The 7,836-nt window shown below is 38.2% G+C and overlaps 1 long non-coding RNA gene across 1 annotated transcript; it reads left to right on the forward strand.

Moving 5' to 3' along the window:
- Window positions 1–275: 275 nt before the first annotated feature.
- On the forward strand, window positions 276–5,215 carry LOC149610459 (uncharacterized). The gene is made up of 4 exons (XR_016376511.1): window positions 276–904; window positions 1,476–1,585; window positions 4,387–4,904; window positions 4,992–5,215. It is a non-coding gene; the product is annotated as an uncharacterized LOC149610459 (long non-coding RNA).
- Window positions 5,216–7,836: the final 2,621 nt, after the last annotated feature.

The raw sequence follows: 7,836 nt of genomic DNA on the forward strand, positions 1-7,836 counted from the left end.
TGAGAAGTCCCTGGTACATGTATAGATGAACCGCGCCCACTCGGCAGCAGTGGCAATAGTTGACGGCCCTCACTCACTACCTCAGTTCTGAACATTATTTGACATCTTTTCTTTCATTAAGAACCACCAAAGTTTGATCCTGAATTCACTACTATCTATCGCAATAGAATACCTTCCTATTTCCCGTCTCCATAGACTTGAAAATTCTTTTCTGGTAATATGAAGAGTTAAACATACTGGATGTTGAAAGTAAACTACCATGGAACAGTTTCCAGCACACGATATCCTTATGTGAAATAACATAAAGTAATTCATGAATGGATTGAATTGCGATTTTCTATATAAGCGAGATACATGCAACATTATGGTTTTGTATCTATAACTGCACCTTAGAATTCTTACTATTACAAAAGGGTCGGGGTTATAATACGCTTACTTTGTATCGATCGAAAACAGGGCTGAAATTTGGGTTAAGTAATTAACTTCTTTAGAAGAAAGTTATTCTGTACTACTGCAATTGAAGGTTTGGTATACATACATGTTCAATCACAAACTTATATATTTCTACTTGGAATTATTCGTGTGAATTATGCTTTTAAATTCTATCACAGGAATAGATGGCGATCTTTTCGTAGAAGGAAGCATTTTCGCGCCTCATTGTTCGATAATCTCGTCAATCTCGTGGATGACAATTGATATGAAGTTAAATGAGAGGACAACAATTGACACGAGGGCAAAACGAGTGGAAGACAATTGATAGTATGGGTCTGTTCCAATATGATAGCGTCGCTTACGCCTCGTTTTAAGCAATGACTTGACCGCTAGGACATCATAAAGCCTAGCTAGGGTGCGTCGTGATGAAGTTCAATTTCAAAAACTCCATCTTTGACCCACGATATTTGAGGTAGGTTAAAGGTCACCCCACATAATCCTATGGGAAAAATTCAATTGACACATTTTTTTCGCGCGGAGATCAGAGTGCAAGTAGTATCAGTTTTAAATATAAACAAACAAATACATTCGAATTCATTTTAACTTAAATAATTGCCCAATTAAAAACCCATTTTCAAAATGATAAACAAGATTGCAATTATTAGCGAAAAATTCAGCCTAATTCGCTGTCAGGCGATCAAACTAACACAAATAGCTATGTGCCTACCCTTCTGTAGACTTTTTTTAAACCAACTTCTGAAATTTAATAAGAAAATCCACGGCCCTTTAGGGTTAAAAGTTAACTTCGTCGAACACAAGAATTTAGTCTTCAAAAATATTACCCTTTATCTGACAACACTACTTTCATTTATACGAAGCAGTTTAATTTGATCTTCATCCGCATATATTTAACATTCCAGACTTTTCCCCTTGAGTATTGTCTAATATTAAATATATTAATAAATTTGCTTGAAGCGCTTATATTTACGATTGTTTTTGCGAGACACATATACAAGTGCTAAAAGAAAAACTATACTCCTCAGGAGAAATGAAAAACCAGTTTAAAAATACCCATGCACCAGTCCCAGAATGAAAGAGAGATACTAAGGAATGCTGCGAACAGGGAGGAGCAGAAAAGGAGACGTATTAAAGGGTAAATTTGTTTTCTACGCCGTGAGCCTAAACTCTAACAGTGGGAGACCGGGGGTCGAAGGGGGTTCCGCATTGTCACGTGGGTTACAGTTGATATATTGAGCTATTATTTTGCGCCTTCTCTCCATTACAAAATGTACTTTTTCAAAAGAAGTCTTGTACTGATTGCACAACTAGGGCCAACGAACGCTTTTTTACTTATCTGGACTCTCACTAGAGGGGAGTTCGTAATGCGAGTTTGCGGGAACTCTGCTGGCGCTTGCCACGTGGTAAGTTATAGAGAGCTTTCAGTTGGAGGAGGAGCTGAGTCTCGTGACATAATTTACGCTGCCATATTGGTGGTTTTAAAGCAGGAATGAAGCTGAGACCACCCAATATGTCTACCAGAACAGCGGTAAGACTTGGGAGAGTGTGACGTACTACTATCCCATCTGAAAGCTCTCTATAACGAAGTTTCCCTTGAAGGCGATAGGGATGGAGTGGAAGCCCCAAACGTTGCCTCTGTACCCCACCTACGGCACCGAATCCATCTTACCTCATTTATCCCTGATCTACCCTTTTTTTCTCATTGCAGGAGTTAAGATGTACTGTTGTTAGTCTAAAGAACACGTACAATATCTCTCCTCTTCTATTTCTCCCTGCTGCAAAGGATGAAAAAACTCATCCTTTGGGATGAAGAGCACGAAACTCCTTTCCTTTTTTGCTCTAACACTTTTCCTCTAAATCTAAATTGATTCGGGCCTTGGCTGCGAGCGGGCAAAATCTGTCTGTAACAGACGAATTCGTTTCAAAACCTTAAACCTAGTAAATATTATTTCCTGGGGGAAGATTAAAAAAATTCCATCGCCACCCTTCCAATTTTTTTTTTTTTTTTTGCACAAATTTCTCTATTTTTTGTCTTCTAACATAACTTCTAAAAAAGAAGAAAAAATGGATATCTTTACTGTGTCCCCAGAGGATGTAATCTTAAGTTTTAAAACTTGAGATAAAGAAATTGGATTCTTCGAATTTAGAAAATTATTTCTTTGAGAAGATAAGTTTCAAGAAAATTTAGGTTCAATTGATTAAAATTTTATTCTACATTTTCTATGGGCTGGATTTTCGATTGAAAACCATTATATCTTATCAGAAGTGCAGAGGTCATGCTATTTGGAAATTATTTTATTATGTCATTTCATTGTTAATTTTAATTTGCAAATTAGGGTAGTTTCTCATCAGAATTGTAGAGGTCATGACATTTCGAAATTATTTTATTTTATTGTTAATTAAAGCCAATTTCAATTAAAAATATATCAACTTGAAGGATGAAAGATATATTTCAAGTTAGAGTTTAAAACTTAGTTGCGAATGGTGCTCTTGTGAAATTTTATAGTCCTACGCTTTTGGGAAGGTTCAAAAGGTCAAAAGTAGTTTTTAATGTTTGTCCACTAACTTAGCACCATGAAATGTAAAAATTCAACGATGTAAACCATTTTAATAACATGAGTAATAAGTTTTATATTAATCTTGTCTCAGGACATGTATCTATTGGTATATTGGGGCAAATAATAGCTATAAACTGTGTGAATGGCTAAGATGGTATCATACACTGTAAGAGGCAATTTATTTTTCCTTCTGTTGACTGAGATACCAGTCATTCTAAATCTCTGACAGTGGTTGATTACCACGATATTCTAATTAGCATTTCCACAATACATAATTATTTAAATAATAAATGAAAACTAAGTGCTGATGGCTTCTCTCAGCCTAGAAACTCTCACGGCTTACAGATATCTAGCGCATTGAGAATGAGGTGCAGGGGGTGCAAAAAAACGTTCAGTTGCAGCTGCTGATAGAGATACGAGATATAGTCCATCGAAAATGTGCTAGTTTTTCACTCTTTTACTACTTATACATTACATAAAACACGCGTGCTGAAAAGCTCTCTTTCTCTCTCTCTTCAGGCACTGAGGTTTTCTGTGTCCAAAAGTAGAGACCGCCAAATCCTTGTTTTCCGCTATAGTTGGCGCTTTGGGCCCCCACGCAGCCTCTTCCAACGATAAAAACTAAAGGGGAAGCGACTCCCGGATCATTTTTCCACTTGATTGATCACGAACGAGCGCCGAGATTTGGCGGGAAACCGAAACGAGAGTGGTTAAAAAACGGTTACGCGCCCATCTACATTTACAAATAGGCCTAGTTCTTCGTTTCATCAGGGGCGAGTAGAAAAGGAGACATATTGTAGGCGCTTTTTAGGCTGACAACCGTACATCTTAACTCCCACAACGAGAGAAAGAGGGGGGTGTTGGAAAACTTTGTTATCGCTTATCACGTGGCAAGCGGCATCAGCGTTCACGCAAACTCGCGCTAGGAACTGCCCTCTCGTGAGAATCTTAATGAGGAACAGAAGCATTCCTTGGCTGTAGTTGCACAATCACTACGAAAATTCTTTTTGGAAATAGTGCATTTAGTATAGGGCCCAAAATAGTAGCTCAATATACAAACGATGACCCACGTGACAAGAAAGACCCCCTTTTCCGCAGTGTAGAATAGTCTGCTACTACGAACTTTCTCGTGACGTCACACCTCGTTTTTGGGCGACCATATTGGAAGTAGTCTTCTCAGGTCATACAATTTAGACTACCAATATTGACGTCACGTCCTCCCCTCTCAGTAGCCGCTTATACTATTTGACCACACAAATCGACTCCTTTTTTACTCCTCCCTGGATTCCTACGCGTTGATACCATGGTACGGTTACTCCAGTGTCGTTAATATTAATATTTACCCAGGGATATTTTTTATCTTTCTCTTTTTGGGTAGGCTGATGTTCAGCGCGGTATCAATTGACAGGAGGCGGGAATATACGAAGCCTCCTTTGCAAGAATAACCTAAAAAATACGAGATATATCGTTCCTCCGTGCAGTGTTTCGTAGGACTGCCAATGACACCTCGACACGCTTTCTAACGGGATGGGACACGTATACTTGTATAGAAGAAATGTACAGTTCCAAAAATAAAAATCGCCCAGAGAGGTGGATGCAATGCCGAAAATTGCGCTATTGTTTTCAATGGGGTGATACAGTTTTGTATACGATTTAAAATAACACTCCGAGCGCGATAATCATGTGAGTTGGTAACTGGTGTTATGCTGTTCGGACAGAGTCAACTGAAGCAGAACGATTTCAATTTAAAGAGATAGTGACGCGAGGAAAATCGTTCGAAAATATTTCTATGTATTAAAAATTTCATTACACCGATTCCCACTATGTATATTTTTGTTAGTTTAATCCTAGTTTTGATTGAACAATTAAGAGCGTCTACAAAAAGGTGCATATAAGGTAAGGGTTCCGCGAACCCTCGGAAGTCTGAGCAATATTGTCTGACGTTATCTTTAACTCGTCCCAATATGTGATCATTTCGTTTAGGCCAAACGTATTATTCAACAAACACCTGAAATACCTCATGTGTTTCCCTGTACAACACCAAAGCATTAGGAGAAGTATCGAGAGTGGTTGCTGGCAAATGTTTCCAAGCTTTGAGATAGTTTTTCATTGATATCTATATCTATGGAAGTCTTGACTTATGCCTACGGATTGACTGATAATCAACGCCCAGCCCAAACCTCTTTACCCTAAGGCTGAAGATTTGCAGGGGCGCACTAGGAAAGATTTTTGCAATCCGCTGGCATCTTGAACAAAATGGCGGCCAGAAATGGAAAACGCCTTCTTTATGGAATAACATTGATTGCGCCTTTCAACAGATTTCCCTGATCTTTAGCTACTGGTTCCCTGTGTCCTATAGACGGACTTTATGGCTTTTCGTGTTCAATTTACCGCCATCTTTTAAAATGGCGGCCCGAAAAGAAAAAGTCTTCTTTATGCAATAACGTTCATTGCGACTTTGAACCGATTTCACTAATATTTAGTAGACTAATTCCCAATATCCTATAGACGGGGTTACGGATTTGGGACTTCCATTTGCCGCCATCTTTTAAAATGGCGGCCTAAAAAACTAATAAAATGTCCGGACGGGCTGACGTTCAACACCGGGTGTTTTTGCTACTAATACATATCTATCAATATCAATACTCAATGGAATATGTCATAAATTTAAATCCTTGAAATTCTTCCTGATATACAATTTCAAAGAGAGACCGCCAACCCCAAATATAGCATTTCCTTCTAAAAAAAGAAGAATACTATTTCAAAAAGAATTAACTTTTCCCTAAAAACCGGATCATAATAAGGTCGGGAAGTTCTTCTTTTTAATCCATTATCATTCGATTTTACGCCGAGAATTTTGTTCTTTGGTCCCGTTCATGATGGGCCCCCAGTTGATCGCTTAAGCTCCGAGATTCAGTCTGTAATAAAAGAGAGATAATACGGGGCCCCAAAAGCTCCAGCCCAATGCAGGTACAGATCGCTGTAGAAACTCTTTAGTTGAACCGCTATCGGTTTCCATGTCAATCTGTTACAAAGAGGTTTCCCGGGGTAGCCAATGGGTTTATAAGTATAGCTGGGTTCCTATCTATTGTAAAACTTAATGTAGACTAGTTCGGCCCATTTAAAAAGGATAAAGGGCACCCAAAGACCCATTTTGAATTTTCTTGTTTGCATTTTGAACTTTATCAATAAAAATGTCAAGGTGCATGTGATATAGACGTATATACGTCTGTGAGAGGACAAAGCATATGAAATTAAATACCAACATATTGGCCTAGCTTGAAATTTCTGATTTGTAGAATGATGGCTGTAAACTTAGTAACAGCAAGAAGTGATATCTAATTTACTAGGGAGAAGTTATAAATTTACGCCACATTTCTAGCTTTATCTCAAGTCCAAACATAGGTCCGGAGTTAATCCCCGCCTCTCAATTACAACCAGCATCTCATTGGATCTTGAAAACTCACGTCAGCACGACGCGAATGACGAAAATTACGTATTTTCCGACTGGGGAGTGGCGAAATAGCTACGGCCTTTTTTTACGTCCCCCCTTGTATTTTGAAAGGGGGACTGGGACAATGGCGCGCGAATACTTAGGCATCTTATACCTTCTCCCTAGTAAACTAGATATCGCTTCTTGGTACCAAATTATCATATACATCGCGGAATATTTAAAAACCGTTAATTAAACTGAGACTGTTACAGAGATAAAAGTGGTTAGCCCCTCACCCTAGCGGTCATAAATTTTATATTGAAGGTGTCCACAAAATCGGTTTTGGGGTTACGAAATTTTAAGACTGTTTTCTATTTACTAATCCAATCCCGGAATGATTCACATTCTTATAAATAACTATTAAAATACTTTGTATAACAAACACGCAGCCTCTAATTTCGCGCTTGATAGATTTACAATATGACTGGAAATACAATCTAACCTCCCCACTGCAATTCTGCAATTTCTTGTGGAAAAACTAAACTATAGGCGGTATTTAAAACTCGAGTAGACTTCTTGAAAGGCAAGCTTTGAATCGACTCGCTTGATTAAATTCACAGCCTCTTCACTCGAATCTCCGTGTAGCTCTAGTTCTACTCTTTGGAGTTTGGGCACCCGAGCAGGCCGAGCGACCACCGCTCAGTCGAGTATCCTTCCAATGTCGATGGGGCGAGAGAGAGAGGACATAACACAAGGAGGGAAGTATTTTGGAGCGGAAAGAAGTGGGTAATTCGACACCATTCCGAACTGGAAAGCTTTGTTTCCGAGAAAAGGGGATATATCTACTTTTTCAAGAGTCTCCTACCGTAACTAGATAAAAAGGACGCCTGCTTAAAAAACCCGAGTTTTAACCGTTTTTTTACGTAAACAAGTATCAGATAACTATTTAGAATGTATTTTGGCGCCATTCAAGTATGGCTCGTCTTTTTCCAATTTCTAATTTTATCAAAAACAGATTGAGATTTATTTCTTTTTTTCTTTTTTGATAAAGTACCCGAATTTGGAGTATTTACTTGTACTCAAGGTTCGTTTGCTTAATGAAATTAAAATCCAAAGTAAGTTAAAATGGGCGATTCCTTTAATTTAAAACAAGGAAATTTCAACTTTTTCAGTGAGCCGTATCCTGCTTAGGACTTTGTTCGTCGTAGGTAATTTCGTATAGCGAGTCAGTTAACGACTCAAACCTGGTCAAAATATGTAAAATAGACCTAGACCTTTTTGTATCATCCCTCAGTATTGGGACATTCAAGGGGTTGATACATTGATAAATACAAAAATTGAACAGAAAACTAGATATTTCCATAATATTCAAACTCTTTTTGTAAATAAGATGGC

The sequence above is a fragment of the Phalangium opilio genome, unplaced genomic scaffold (genome assembly GCF_054372755.1).
Source record: "Phalangium opilio isolate 3A_F unplaced genomic scaffold, DU_Popi_V2 ptg000329l_1, whole genome shotgun sequence".
Taxonomy (NCBI): domain Eukaryota; kingdom Metazoa; phylum Arthropoda; class Arachnida; order Opiliones; family Phalangiidae; genus Phalangium; species Phalangium opilio.